Source organism: Pogona vitticeps, chromosome 1 (assembly GCF_051106095.1).
Source record: "Pogona vitticeps strain Pit_001003342236 chromosome 1, PviZW2.1, whole genome shotgun sequence".
NCBI lineage: Eukaryota > Metazoa > Chordata > Lepidosauria > Squamata > Agamidae > Pogona > Pogona vitticeps.
The window spans coordinates 137,554,314-137,570,564 of record NC_135783.1 but is presented as its reverse complement, the minus strand read 5'-3'; the positions used below and the strand labels follow the sequence as shown (position 1 = coordinate 137,570,564).

The window sequence follows — 16,251 nt, the reverse complement described above, 5'->3', positions numbered from 1 at the left end:
AACACACATGAGGTGTGGAGAGTTTGGAGATTTGCTAGAGGACATGCTGTTGGGGCATTTTGTAAAGACTATACATATGTAATATAAGCTTTAAGGAAGAAGCTGTTGTCTCAGGTTTTTCTTCTCTGCAACGACCTTGGAGGTTCAGGGTACCCCTGTTTTGCTCAGCATACCCCAATTCTTCCTTGACAGAACTGCTCTGTAGAAGACTGCTGTGAGACAGAGAGAAGACAAACACTAGACTAGGAAACAGTAAATTGTTGGATTTAGTAGTCACTTGGTTTTCCTCCCAACTCTATTGAAAACCCAGATTCCACCCTGGGTAAAAGTACAGAGAAATATGGTAATGCTTAGATAGATGGGATCACAACCCACTTCATTGTTCAACTGGGTTGTCAACAGAAACCAAATCAGGTAGTATTACCTAGTGGACAGACAGATGCAGCAGCATCTAACCACAAATTAAGTGCCCAGTGGGTAGCAGTAGAACATTTGTTCAAGATCCTTAATTGTCATCCTTTTAATTAAATTTAGCATAATGCATCTTAATCAGATCTCATTGTCTCTGTAGCAACCAAAAACAAAGCATAATAAAAAACAACAGTTGCCCAGGATTCCAGAGCAGACTTAAGGATGCCCGGTGGTTGCAATGAAGGGGGAATTTTTTCCCTGGCAGTTCAACGAATAGAAGACTTTAGGTGAGCAGAGCAGGAGTGGATACATGCCAAATTCTAATTCTCTCTCTCTCTCTCTCTCTCTCTCTTTTGTTTTGCTGTATGAGGGGTACACAACTCAGTGGGCCATCTTTGGATCAGTGCCATCTGGTGCACTTACAGTGGTGCCTCGCATAACTAGCGCACTGTTTAACGATGAATCCGCATAGCGATGCGGATTTTGGAATCGCTAATGCGATCGCATACCGATGTTTTATCGCATTGCGATGAGGGAACAGCTGTTCGGCGGTTCCAAAATGGCCACCGGAACAACCAAAATGGCCACTGGAACACCCAAAATGGTCACCAGAACACCCAAAATGGCCGCTGGAACACCCAAAATGGCCGCCGGAACACCCAAAATGGTCACCGGAACATGGGGAAACATCGCAGAACGGTGAGTTTTGGGCCCATTTGGAACAATGGGCTTTTCCGTTCCGTTTAGCGATGTTTCCCCATAGCTATGCCCTATGAGGAAACACTGAGAGAACTGGGCATGTTTAGCCTTGGGAAAAGAAGGCTCAGGGGAGATATGATGGCACTTTTCAAAGACCTGTAAAGCTGTCATACAGATGAGAAGGAGGACAATCTGCTCTCGATCATCCCAGAATGGAGGACATGCAACAAGGGGATCAAGCTACAGGAAGCCAAATTTAGGCTGAATATCAGGAAAAACTTCTTTATTGTTAGAGCAGTACGACAATGGAATCAGTTACCTCAGGAGGTAGTGAGCACGCCAACGACGGAGGCATTCAAGAGAAAACCGGACCACCATATGTCAGATTTGCTTTGACTTGGATTCAAAGGAGGGCGTAGGACTCAATGGCCTTAGGGGCCCCTTCCAGCGCTATGATTCTCTGACCCGGGTGGCAGGTAAGCCTGAGGGCACAGAAAAAGAGTGTGAGGCTCCAGGTGGGAGTAAGGCGCCAGAAGCAGATGCGCTGCATACAGGGGGAGAGGCAAAAACTGGTCTGGGCTGTTCCTGCGGGGTGGGGACCCATGCTTAAATAAGTGCAGTAAAAAAACTGATCCGTTTCCATTTCGAGACTTTATTTATTTATTTATTTTATTCATTTATTTGATTTATACCCCGCCCATCTGGCCTATAAGACCACTCTAGGCGATTTTGAGTATTACCTGCCTTCATACATTGTTCCCTGACCCTAATAAAGATCATTTTGAGTAGCAATGAGAGTCTGCAGTTCATGAAGCCTATGGCTGAGGAAATCTTCCTAGCCACAAACGGAAAAGTGAAGAAAGTTCCATTTGGAATGTATCAGGCAAATATTCCTCCAGAATTTCCTGCCATATAACAAATTTCAATTAATTTTAAAGGAGGTGATATTATTGTTTAGGAATATGAGTTCCTGAAGGCAGACTAGACCTCAGGCAGGCAGGTTGGAAGAGGGGCAGATGGAGAAATAGCAAATGTGCCTAGGTTTGGCTGGGCTAAAAGCTCATGACCCCCCATCCTCACCCTAGAACCCCCTCTCTTCCCTCCTGCCTTCAGATGCTTTCTTTCACACTGGTGTCTTTTCCCACCACAATACACCAAGGTGAGAAGCCCATTACACTCCCCCTACTGCCCTTTGCCTTCTTCTTCCACCCCCATTTATATGGGATAGAAATGTAGCTTCTTTGGCTTACAGCTCCCAGACTCTCCCAGTTTGTATGGGTCGTAAAGAGTTAACCTATCTAGCTGATGAATGTGTTTCTGGTTCTGACCATTTTGACTGTTTCAGCGAAATGCCTAAAACTCTCAGAATCCCCAAGACATGGGTTTTGTATGATTTTTTTTCTATGTTAAGAGTTGTCCATTGAGAATATTGGTCTGAGAATGTGACCACTCTAGGCGAATTTAATAGCAAATGCAGCTACCTGGCGGCTATATCCTCATCTTGATATACTTTAATTTTACCCCTGAAAACAATAAAGTTACAAAAGAGTTCAGAGAAATGAGCTGCATTTGGATACTGCTCATGGTTTTGAGACACTTCAAACAGAGCTGACCTAAATCATTTTGCCATTGGATAAAAAGGACAGTGTACAGGGGCTGACTGAATCTTGACTTCAACACTGGCTCCAGGACTTCTTTACTAGCACTGAAAGTAGCAGATTAGTTGGGGGTGGTGCAGGATAAGCTGTGAGGGACACACTGCTTTTTCAACAGAGGAATGCTCAGAGAACTCTGGAGGAATGGACCTTACTGCTGCCCCCAAGAATTAGCAGCCTGTTGCCCGTTCTTGGTAGGGTGGCCCCCCCGATGTCTGTGGACAAGAAGCTGGCATAATTGGAAAGTCATCTTCCTTCCCATAAAACTGGGAGTGCAGTTTCAATATGAAAGGGGGCTTCCACCACATATTATTTGCAAGATCCACAACAGTGCGGTTTAGTCTGAAGTGCATTCAGGTGAACAGCTGAACACAGCTTTCAGTGTATTACTTTCTGTTGGATATGCATGAAGATGTACATCTGAGTGAGCATCTTAATCCATAATCACATAGAAATCAGATGTTAGTAGTGTTGGACTAATACCCAGTGTGGTCTAGTGGGTAGAATGAGGGACTAGGGCTCTGGAGACCAGGGTTTGAATCCCCATTTGGCCATCGAAACTCACTGGGGAACGTGACTGTTAAAACCATTCCTTAAATATCTCACTTACTTTGAAAGCCCTGTTAGGGGGTTGCTATAACTCAGTTCTGAATTGATGGCACAGAACTAACTAGAGCTGGACTGCCAGCAAGACAAACAAGTGTCCTGGATCACACCAAGCCAGAACTATCTCTAGAGACAAAAAATGCTGAAACTGAGGCTATTGTACTTCAGATGTGTCACGAGAAGAGTAGACTCGCTAGGAAAGACAATAATACCAAGGAAAAGTTGAAGACAGCAGGAGAAAAGGAAGACCAAATATGAGGTGGATTGACTCCATTAAGCTTTAGTTTGCAAGAGCTGAGTAGGGATGTGGACAAACGATCTTTCTGGAGGTCACTCATTCTTTGGGCCACCATAAGTTGCAAGTGTTTTGATGGCACAGATTTCTAAACTCCAAAGCAGATGCGAGTTAATGGGATATTTTACATTTCACAGTTTTTGTTGTCTATAATGTATCATGATTTTGTCCGAGCAATATATAAGATAATTTCACCCATTGTAAATTACACAGAATGAAGTCTATTCTTAATGTCTCTGAATTCATTTTGGGATACAACTCTTCAATTTTCTATACTACTGTACATTCGTTTTAGGATACAACTCTTCTATTTTCCATTCTTACCATCTCTGGGGAGAAGATGCGTAATAATAATTTTAAAACCACATACAACCCCCTTGCAAAATTAAGGACAAGAGTTAATTTCTTGGCTTGTATAAAATCCCTTGTGAAATGATTCTGTTGTCCTATGATATTTCTGGAAAGAGAAAATTGTTTTTACAGTTTACTTCTGCCTTTTGAAAAAGCACTCCCAAAAGGATTGGGCAAGTTATGACATTTGTGCAGACAAGTCAATTTCATTATGGAGTTACTCACAACATAAGCACCCCTTAGGCTGACCTGCCCTGGTTTTTTAACTGTGGGTGGTTTTCTCGCAACAGCCTGTTGTGATAGCCCCGAGGACAATGTGAAGATAGCCATGTTCCTTGCTCTGGCCATCAAAGAAGAAAATTTAGCATTCACATTCCCCTTCAAGCACTCTCACTTGGATGAGGTTAGCCAGAGAAAAAAAGGAATCACTAAGCACATTTCTTTGGCTACAAGAATGCGCTACTTTAAAATCGTCAGTCCTGGTAAGTTTCAGGGTTAAGCAAACTCTTAATTCCAGCTAATAAATATTCAGCAACATACAAACATCCTTGTGGAGATGAATTTTGACAATTTAGGTAGAATTACTTCCTGCTTTTTGGAAGGGGTCTTAGGATACAATTACATGGGGAAATAGACCACAATTTTGACTACACATGGAGTGGTTTGGTGCAATCTGTTTCCCAGTGATCACACAATGCAAGGAAATGCATGCACTATAGCCCAAACTTGATCCATGATCAGGCTGGACCTTTTTTGGCCCAGCTGCAGGGTTTCTAGAGCTTCAATGTCTTGAGACCAGGCAGGAGTGATTCCTCAGCAGATGAAGGGGTCGCTTGAAGGGAGATCGCTCCCATTAAAGTAACTCTTTCCAGTGCATTTAGGCCATGCCTTTGCAGCCGTCTGGTCACACTCTTCAGTCTAAATAACTGAACAGAATTGTAGCCTTGCAGTCCAACCTTAGGATGCTTATTTTCATAATAATCATGTGCTGCCAAGTTAGTTCTGACGTACGGCAACCCTTTCCAGCATTTTCCAGGTACAGAATACAGTGGAGTCTCGACTTACGGTCGGCTCCACTTACGTACTTTGCGACCTACGGACTTCTCCAGCTGCAAAGTTTCACTTTGACTTGCAGCCGGAGAATCAACCTACCTACCAGAAGGGGGAGGCAGGGAAAGCGCCATATTCAAATTGGGCGCTTTCCCCGCCTCCCCCTTCCAGTCAGTAGGCTGCAGGTCGTGCCTCCTGATACCTTCCAGGGCTGCTCCGCCGCCATGGGAGGCATCTCAGAAGTCCCCCCACCGCCGATAGTGTTTCGGAGCCACTATCGGTGGCAGTGGGGGGGAAACCTCCAGATGCCTTCCAAGGGTTCTCTGGAGGGCATCCGGAGGTCCCCTGCCGCCACCGCTGCTGGGAGCCGAGCCACACCGGACGATCCCAGCCATGCTCAGACTCTTGTACTGTCCAGGAGTCCAAGCATGGCTGGGATAGCCAAGCACAGCTCGGCTCCCAGCAGCAGCAGTGGCGGGGGGGACACCTCCGGATGCCTTCCGGAGAAGCCTTGGAAGGTATCCGGAGGTCCCCCGCCACCGCCGCTGCTGCTGGGAGCCTTCAGAGATCTCAAAGGGCTTTCCTCCTGACATCGGAGGAAGGTGTTTCAGACCTCCGAAAGCAAAAAGGCAGGGAGAAAGGGCAGGAAATTTGAATTTCCAGCCCTTTCTCCCTGCCTTTTTGCTTTTGGAGGTCTCAAACAGCTTCCTCCGATGTTAGGAGGAAAGCCCTTTGAGCCCCCGAAGACTCCCAGCAGTGGCGGGGGACCTCCGGAGGCCTTCCCTGCCGCCATGGGAGGCCTCTTGGAGGTCCTCGCCGCCGCCGATAGCACTATTGGTGGTGGCGGGGGACCTCCAAGAGGCCTCCCATGGCGGCAGGGAAGGCCTCCGGAGGTCCCCGCCCCGACGCCGGCTTTCCCAGGGTGGATGGGCCTACCAGGGGAGGGCTTCCCCTGGTAGGCCCGGTCTTCTGTCCGGGAAAGCTTGGTAGACTGGGCCTACCAGGGGAGGGCTTCCCCCAGTAGGCCCGGCCTACCAGGCTTTCCCAGGCAGTAGACCAGGCCTACCGGGGGAAGCCCTCCCCTGATAGGCCTGGTCTTCTGTCCAGGAAAGCTTGGTAGACTGGGCCTACCAGGGGAGGGCTTCCCCCAGTAGGCCCGGCCTACCAGGCTTTCCCAGGCAGTAGACCAGGCCTACCGGGGGAAGCCCTCCCCTGATAGGCCTGGTCTTCTGTCCAGGAAAGCTTGGTAGACTGGGCCTACCAGGGGAGGGCTTCCCCCAGTAGGCCCGGCCTACCAGGCTTTCCCAGGCAGTAGACCAGGCCTACCGGGGGAAGCCCTCCCCTGATAGGCCCGTCCACCCTGGGAAAGCCTGCGTTGGTGGGGGGGAGCTCCGAGAGGCCTCCGGCAGCCGTGCCGAAGCCCTCAGAGAGTCCTCCAGCAGCGGCGATGGCGGCGGCGAGGGACCCCTGGAAGGCTTCAGAAAGGTAAGTTTTTGTTTTGAAAATTTTATTTTAATTTTGTATGTGTGTGTGGGGGGGGTTTCTTGGGCGGGTACGGATTAAATGGTTTTCAGTGCATTCCTATGGGCAATGCATTTTCGACCTGTGTACTTTTCGACCTATGGACTCCGTTCCAATATGGATTAATTCCGTAGGTCGAGACCCCACTGTACTCAGAATTGGTTTACCATTCCCTTCTGGGGGAATGCTGGGACGGTGCAGCTTGCCCAAGGCTACACAGGCTGCCTCTGTGCACAGCAGGGAATGGGCTCCCAACCTCTGACTCTGCAGCCAGATACCTAAACCACTAAGCTATTAGGTGTAAATCCCTACTCTATCCAAGGGTGTTTGCAACCTCACAGACTTAGGTAGAATTGCAGCCTCAATACCAATCTAGAAATGGTGTGGTTTAAGGTAAAGGTCAAGGTTTCCCTTGACATTTAATCCAGTCGTATCCGACTCTGGGGGTGGTGCTCATCCCCATTTCCAAGCCACAGAGCCAGCGTTTGTCCGTAGACAGTTTCCGTGGTCACGTGGCCAGTGCAATTAGGCACGGAACACTGTGACCTTCCCACCGAGGTGGTACCTATCTATCTACTTGCATTTTTACATGCTTTCAAACTGCTAGGTTGGGCAGGAGCTGGAACAAGCTATGGGAGCTCACTCTGTCGCGTGGATTCGATCTTACGATTCCTGGTCTTCTGACCTTGCGGCACAGAGGCTTCTGCGATTTAACCTGCAGCACCACCATGTCCCTCGTGGATTATGGGAATGCAATTAATGCCCACATTTTAAGCCACTCAGAGACCTTTGGGTAGTGTGGGCAGCATATAAGTTAAATAAATAAACAAATAAATAAATAAAATAAAAAAGAAATGTGAACAGTGGCCATGGGGGGCGGGGAGAGGGAAGTCTAAATGTACCAAGATTGTTTAACTCTCTCTTGAAATAGAAACAAGATTTGCTAAACTCACAATTTTCATTACTTTAGGCTGACTCAAAGTGACATAGCATCATAATAATCTATTTTAAAGCCTCATGAGATTATTTGCCTCTCTTTTATCCTGGGGACCCTTGGGTTGGGAGGAGCTTTTAAATGTCAAAAATCACTGCTGGATTGCCATGACCAGGACTGGGACTGGCAACAGCAATCTGGTGGCCATTTAAAAATTTTTTTTAACCCAAACATAACTTTATGCAAACAGGATTTTAGCCAAGGTGTATCAAGGTCTTGACTGATGTCTCTTTTCTTATTTATATTATTTCATCAAGCAGAATTGAGCCTGACTGCTAAGTCTACTGCGTCCTTAAAAATTCCTTGACAATAGATTCATCTGGCAGGTGACTGAAGCACGGGCCCTCTCTTCTTCTGGAGCAGGTTTTACAGCAAAATTTTATACTTTTCTAAATGGCATTTTTCTCTTGCTTCATTAACTCCCTGGATTCCTCCACTAAAGGAGAAGAGGCAGTTATGATCAGCCCATCTGCAGAAGGGGTTGTCATGGAAACCCCACCTGGTTTGATTACATCTGCAAGGGCCATTTTCTGGTGGAATACTGAGCAGGAAAAATACACAACAGGGGAGGTTAACACCGAAATTCACAGTGGTGCTGTCTGTTGCTGTTTTGCTTGCAACCTTACATGCTGCCTGTAGTTTATGTGACTGGGAGGGACTTTTCTGGACTGATTGTGTATTCAGCACTGATCAATCATTCCTTCCAGCCTTCGAATTCAAAGAAAGCCTCACCTCACTAGTAAGTTTCTCTATTCCAGGTTGGTGTCAATTGTTTTGTTTGCTGTTGATCTGTTCAGTTGGTTGCTAAGCATATGTCCAGTAAAGAAACAGCACGCACAAGTATAATTTCAAGCAACTGTTAAGAAGTGTTTTTTTTATTCTTTCCCCTACAAATCTCAGAGTAAGTTATTGAGACTTTAAGTGCCAGTTAATGAGTAGAGTCTGAGGAACTTGTAGCTGTTCTCCTCTGTGGGTCTCTGTACTTCTACTGCATAGCAAAAGAGAGTTTTACCGGAAATTTCAAACTCTGCAACACTGGCAACAGGGGAATGGTGATTTACTACCGCAGAAGTCCCACCCACTATTGTCAAACTGATCACATTGTTTTCACTATGTTGTTCTTTGTTGTTGTTCTTTAGTCGTTTAGTCATGTCCGACTCTTCGTGACCCCATGGACCAGAGCACGCCAAGCCCTCCTGTCTTCCACTGCCTCCCAGAGTTGGGTTAAATTCATGTTGGTTGCTTCAATGACACTGTCCAACCATCTCATCCTCTGTCATCCCCTTCTCCTCCTGCCTTCACACTTTCCCAACATCAGCGTCTTTTCCAGGGAGTCTTCTCTTCTCATGAGATGACCAGAGTATTGGAGCCCCAGCTTCAGGATCTGTCCTTCCAGTGAGCACTCAGGGTTGATTTCCTTTAGAATGTATAGGTTTGTTCTCCTTGCAGTCCCGGGGACTCTCAAGAGCCTCCTCCAACACCACAATTCAAAAGCATCAATTCTTCGGCGGTCAGCTTTCTTTATGGTCCAGCTCTCACTTCCATACAACACTACAGGAAAAACCATAGCTTTGACTATTCGGACTTTTGTTGGCAAGGTGATGTCTCTGCTTTTTAAGATGCTGTCAAGGTTTGTCATTGCTTTCCTCCCAAGAAGCAGGCGTCTTTTAATTTCATGGCTGCTGTCTCCATCTGCAGTGATCATGGAGCCCAACAAAGTAAAATCTGTCACTGCCTCCATATCTTCCCCTTCTATTTCCCAGGAGGTGATGGGACCAGTGGCCATGATCTTAGTTTTTTTGATGTTGAGTTTCAGACCGTTTTTTGCACTCTCCTCATTCACCCTCTGTAGCGAACAGCCCTGCCCTCATCAGTCCGTCACAGCAGAACAGTGGAGTAGGAGCCAATGAGAGGACGGAAGGTGGAGCCAAGCGGGGGAGGGGGCTGGATATAAAGGCTGGTGTATGGAGTATGAAGAGAGATTCTGTGAGTGAGAGACTGTGTGAAACTTAAAAGTGAACTTAGAGTGAGTTAGAGGTCTGTGAGAACGCTGAATGGAACAGAGAGTTAATAGAGTTTTAAAGTTAAAGTAGATCTGATTCAAATACAAGTGATTAGCAACATGTGATTTACTTATTGAATATTAATCATATGTTAGCTTCCCTGATCTAATAAATGATTTAAGTTTTAAAAGCACACGTGTCTCGTTGATGAAATGGTATTGAAGCAGCAATACCTGGTGGCAGCGAAGAAAGAAGAAGGGCGAGAACCTCGTGAAGGCCTGGGGGAATAGGGGCTTCAGAGGGGATCGCCACACCCTCATTACATGGGTCCTTAATTCCTCCTTACTTTCTGCCATCAGAGTGGTATCATCTGCATATCAGAGGCTGTTGATATTTCTTCCGGCAATCTTAATTTCAGTTTGGGATTCCTCCAATCCGGCCTTTCGCATGATGTATTCTGCATATAAGTTAAATAAGCAGGGAGACAATATACAGCCTTGTCGTACTCCTTGCCCAATTTTGAACCAATCAGTTGTTCCATATCCAGTTCTGTTGCCTCCTGTCCCACATATAGGTTTCTCAGGAGATAGATAAGGTGGTGAGGCACTCCCATTTCTTTAAGGACTTGCCATAGTTTGATGTGGTCTACACAGTCAAAGGCTTTTGCATAGTCCATGAAGCAGAAGTAGATGTTTTTCTGGAACTCTCTGGCTTTCTCCATAATCCAGCGCATGTTAGCAATTTGGTCTCTAGTTCCTCTGCCCCTTCGGAATCCAGTTTGTACTTCTGGGATTTCTCGGTCCACATACTGCTGAAGCTTGCCTTGGAGGATTTTGAGCATAACCTTGCTAGCGTGGGAAATGAGTACAATTGTATGGTAGTTGGAGCATTCTTTGGCACTGCCCTTCTTTGGGATTGGGATGTAGACTGATTGTTTCCAGTCCTCTGGCCACTGTTGAGTTTTCCAAACTTGCTGGCATATTGAATGTAGCACCTTAACAGCATCATCCTTTAAGATTTTAAATAGTTCCACTGGGATGCCATCACCTCCACTGGCTTTGTTGTTAGCCAGGCTTTCTAAGGCCCACTTGACTTCACTCTCCAGGATGTCTGGCTCTAGGTCAGCAACTGCACTATCTGGGTTGTCTGGGATATCCAAATCTTTCTGGTATAATTCCTCTGTGTATTCTTGCCACCTCTTCTTGATTTCTGCTTCTCTGAGGTCCCTAAACGTTAAATGCTTTAAAAACAGACAGCAGGCTGTCAGCATTAAACACTAGGCTTGGCAATTTACCAGAAACAGAATAATCTGGCCCATTCTTGTGCCTGTAATAAGTGTGTCGTGTTCAGAAATTAGGAGGTGAAACTTTTCTCAGCATGGAAATATATATGAGATATAGCCCATTGTTCTTAAAATCATACCTGCAGTCAATACTACTGGGAAATTTGGCAATCTTGTTTCTAGTAGGTTTTAGTGAACAGCTTAAGTTTGCCAGACTGATTGTCTTCATATCTCTGCAGATCTAGAAACCTGCTGTTGAGTTGGACTTAAGTCATATTGGGGATTCAACTTGGACTCAAAATCCCCCCCCCCCCAATGAACTTGGATTTGACTCGTAGCTTGGAATATACCCACCTCTCCTTTTTTTTCTGTTGTTTTTAACAGGCACCCTGACCTGGGGCTTGAGACTTGGGACTTGGTACCAAAGACTCAGACTTGGAACTTGGACCCAAAACCTTACCATCATCCCTGGAATGAAGTAAGCTTTCGGCCAGCACCACAGCCAAGACACTATAAAACAATGTCTGGTAGCTGGTTGTAAGTTGTTAAAAAGAACCAGTTAGAATTCACAGGTTACTCATAATTTAATTCCCTTTTCCAATAATGAAGGTGTAACTGGGTTTATTTATTCATGCTGCAGTGTAACTGTAATTTTTAACTTTACTTTTATTATTCTAGGGATACAGCCTAGTGAGGGAAGAAAACCTGGTTCAAATGCTGGCCTGTGTTGTGCTTCACATTCCATCAATCAGATATCTAATTTTTTAAAACTACTTATGAGAAAAAGGAGACATGGCTACTTTGCCAAATGATAACTACAAAGGCAACTAAACTACTTTTGTGCTTATGGGAGTGGAGCAAAATATTTCTCAAAGAAACTTTCCAAGCTCTAATGCTGTCTAGACCCCTGGTATCATAACAGAGGGCAGTGCTATGCTATCGCACTGTCCATTTCAAACACTGTGAATAATTCATCTCACCCATTGTTATGGTCTTCATGTTTCCTCAAAAGCCTGTTTTATATGCAGCCTGAAGTAGGTTTCATGTTCTGTACCAAAACTTGTATTCAATACCGTCTTGATGTATGAGGTTGATTTCTTACTGCAAGCTGTCACATTTTTACAGAGAGAACAACAGAATTGCTGAAGATGATAAACATGTCAAGGTCAGTGAAGGATTATTGTCCCGCTTGAATATTACTGTGTTGCCGGCAACAATAGTACAGCTAGAACTGTGTCAGCATTTTCATTATAATCTTCTTTTCTCTGTGATTATAATGGTACACTGTGGTGTAAACACGGAAAATGGAAAATTTATGGCATAAAGTATTTTTACAGAGTAGCATTATTTTTATTCCCCCCCCCCAACTTCCCTTCACAATTCCACCATCAAATATAGCAGGGATGGGAATGTGTGGTTTTCAGATGTTCGTTTTCAAATCCCATCAGCCTCAAGCAGCCAATAGGGAAGGATTATGAGGATTACAACCAACAACTTCTGCAGGAACACACAATCCTGACCTCACTAAAACATATTTGGCAGAGGAAGTGAATCAGAACTCTGTATATTTAAATACATGTTCAAGGGAAATTGCTTTGGATTATTTTATTAATTAAAATAATGAATTGTTATATCGGGGGCAGGGAAGAAAAAAAATATGCCCTTTGCAAATTAAGGAGCAGCTAGAATAATGAAAACTGAAAATACAATGATTCTGATGCTTAATAACAAAGACTATTAACCAATGGATATATTTGTATTGCTAATGCTATCCATTTTGAAACAGTTGCAGAACCTTTTTTTAAAGATTCCCTGCTTTTGTTACACAGAGCACACTCCAAACCACTAGGAAGCCAAGAGAGATGACAAATTTATTCTCTTAATAAAAACATACTAACTTTAGGCATATAGTTAAATTACGTGGTCCCAAAGGCCTCATTTTCATCACAGAAGCCAAAATCCTGTACAGATTGGAGAGAGAGAGAGAGAGAGAGAGAGCAATAGCTCAAATAATTGTCCTTTTGTAGCTGGCCATCTGTCTCACTGCCCCACAAATTCTGGTCAAGGAAAGGATTGTATACCTGCTGGTCACAAGACTGGCAGTATGGCGGACAGAGGGAGAGAGAGGGAAGAACGACGTGTGCAATTTTCTTTGTGTTTGTCTTAGACAGGATTTAGGCCAATGTGTTCATTTAGCCTTTTAAAAAAATGAATTGACAAAAGATCTAATTTGGTTCTTGCTGAAATCCAAAAATAAGCCACCCAAGTGATCTGCTGAGTGCCATTTATTTCAATGAGATCCAAATACCTGCCCTCTGGTTTGTGCTAAATGCAGTGGATCCAGGTGTAGGTGGGTGTCACTGGGCTGGCAGATGGAGGGCCGGGGGTTGTCTTCAGCCTTTCGTCTCTGTGGCAGCCTCCATAGCCCTCCTCAAGGGCTACACAAATGATGGGAAGGCTCTTCTAAATTGGCCATGCTGTGGTGCAAGGGGAGGGGGATCCTTGAAAATCCCACAAGGAAGCTCTCTCAAGCAGAGCCCTTCTGCCAACCCAAAGCAGATCCGGGATCCAAACCTGTCTCTAAATGAAACACAAGCCAATGAAACTTTCTCGACCGATGTGTGCTGCCTCTCAAATGATAACCACCCCTAGGGCACGGCACTAATTTTTGGGTTGTCATCATGCCGTGAATATGGACTCTTTTCTTTGGAGGTTTTCTACATCCAGCCCAGGAAAATAGCCCGTGCTCATTGTTCAATGGCTGCTTTGACACAGTTAAGGGCTGATGTCACACTGCCCTGTTTGCTATGGTGGTTTAGCACTGACCAGTGGCCTCCATGGGCATAAAGTCTCATGACTGCTAGCTATAAAAATGGTAAGTCAAGATTGTAAACAAGAGCAAATTTTAAAAAAGAGTTTTATTTTTTAAACATACACATATGGTGGAATTTAAGAAAAGGTTGCTACTAGGTTCTTTATTACACTGCCATATGACTTCACATTTCTTTTCTTTTAAATAACACACCTTCAGATTTATATACTGTCAGGCAGTACAGTATATAAGTTAAAGCAACATAAGCAGATGCCTGCTTTGTCAAAAAATATCAAACCAAGACTGCACTATTACAGGGAGTCTCTTTCCAAAACAGACTCAACCTCTAACTCATACGGGTTGGGAATGTGATTCTACATGTGATCACCATCTATCTGGCACCTTATCAGTGAGCAGAGGAAATACATATGATTCATCTAGTATACATATATATTGTCTCCCTGCTTATTTAACTTATATAAAGAATACATCATGCAAAAGGCTGGACTGGAGGAATCCCAAGTCAGAATTAAGACTGCCGGAGGAAATATCAGTAATCTCAGATATGCAGACAATACCACTCTGATGGCAGAAAGGGAGGAGGAATTAAAGAACCGTTTAATGAGGGTGAAAGAGCAGAGCGCAAAAAATGGTCTGAAACTCAACATCAAAAAAACTAAGATCATGGCCACTGGTCCCATCACCTCATGACACATACAAGGGGAAGATATGGAGGTAGTGACAGATTTTACTTTCCAGGGCTGCATGATCACTATAGATGGTGACAGCAGCCACAAAATTCAAAGATGCCTGCTTCTTGGGAGGAAAGTGATGAGAAACCTAGACAGCATCTTAAAAAGCAGAGACATCACTTTGCCGACAAAGGTCTGCATAGTCAAAGCTATGGTTTTTCCAGTAGCAATCTATGGAAGTGAGAGCTGGAGCATAAAGAAGGCTGACCGCTGAAGAGTTGATGCTTTTGAACTGTGATGCTAGAGGAGACTCCTGAGAGTCCCCTGGACTGCAGCGAGTACAAACCTATCCATTCTGAAGGAAATCAACCCTGAGTGCTCACTGGAAGGACAGATCCTGAAGCTGAGGCTCCAGTACTTTGGCCATCTCATGAGAAGAGAAGACTCCCTGGAAAGGACCCTGATGTTAAGAAAGTGTGAAGGCAAGAGGAGAAGGGGACGACATAGGACAAGATGGTTGGACAGTGTCATTGAAGCTACCAACATGAATTTGACCCAACTCCAGGAGGCAGTGGAAGACAGGAGGGCCTGGCATGCTCTGGTCCATGGGGTCTGGACACAACTTAATGACTAAACAACAGCAAGTATAGATATAAGATCCATGCAGGATTCTGGTCTCTGTCTAGCAACCAGAATTAGTTGAAGCATGAGAAGGCTGCCATTGACCTACTGTCATATTTTTGTGCTTTCAGCACTGTTTGGAGGTTGTATTGCAATGGATGCAAGTGAATGGTCTGAGGCTGAACCCGGACAAGATGGAAGTCCTGAAGATGAGTGGCCCCATCATTGATGGTTTGGGAAACTCCCTCTCTTTTGGGGGGTGACTTTTACCACAAAGAGTGAGTTTTGCAACTTGGGGGTCCATCTGGATCTAGCACTTATTATGGAAACTCAGATAGTGTCAGTGGTCCGCACTGTCTACCGTATTTTTCGCTCCATAAGATGCACTCCCCCCCCAATAGAGGGAGAGACATTATGTGCATCTTATGGAGTAAATACAGTAAAAAAAAAGGGGGTTCAGTTACCACCACCCAGAAGCCTCCCACTGCCATGCTGGGAGGCCTCTGAACTGGCACCAGAGACTGCTTGCTGTTTGGACCCCACCATTCTGCACTGCTAGCTTTCCAGGATCTGCTTCCTGCAGCCCACCTGGAAAAACAGCAAGGCCAACAGGCCTATGACAGCAGGCAGTGAAAACAGCCAAGGACCAAATGGGAAAGGGTGATTCTAGAAAGACCAGGGGAAACCATAAACATAGTCCCCCACTTAGGCAGTTGATTTTCCCACATTTGGGGAAATCGTAGGGGTCAGCACATCCAAAGTGCAATAGATGAGCCTTGCCCTGGCAAAACCACTTTTACAATAATGGTATCTCCCCTGCCAGGTATGAGTTAGAATGGCCCCTGAAAATTCTTCCCCTTTCTGTGCCCTATCCCCCAAAGGCATGGTGACCCCCCTGGCTGCACCTCCTGATCAGAACAGGGCTGCACAGCCTCAGTCCTGAAAGAGGCCAAGAGACCTACTCAGTGTTTTGGGGTGCCCCACAGGACCCCCATCAGGGGCTGGAATGTTCCTCCCACAATCCTCCAGTGCACAGATATTAGCGGACCTAATATGCGGGGAAGGCAGGGAAATTCAAACTTTCAGTTAGTGAAGAGGCTGCTTGTCTGCTTCCTTGCTAGTCCAAGCAGTTAGAGAGCTGGGAGAGAGACCTGGGACTGCCTGGTACTGTCATTTTAAAATGTAAAATTTAGTTTAAAAGCTGCTTGTTTTGGGTTAAACCGTGCTTGGGTGAAAAGGTGCTCCGTTTGAGTTGAAAC

At 45.2% G+C, this 16,251-nt stretch overlaps 1 pseudogene; it reads right to left on the bottom strand.

The window, feature by feature from the left end:
* Window positions 1-15,668: 15,668 nt before the first annotated feature.
* On the bottom strand, window positions 15,669-15,823 carry LOC144586176 (U1 spliceosomal RNA; annotated as a pseudogene).
* Window positions 15,824-16,251: the final 428 nt, after the last annotated feature.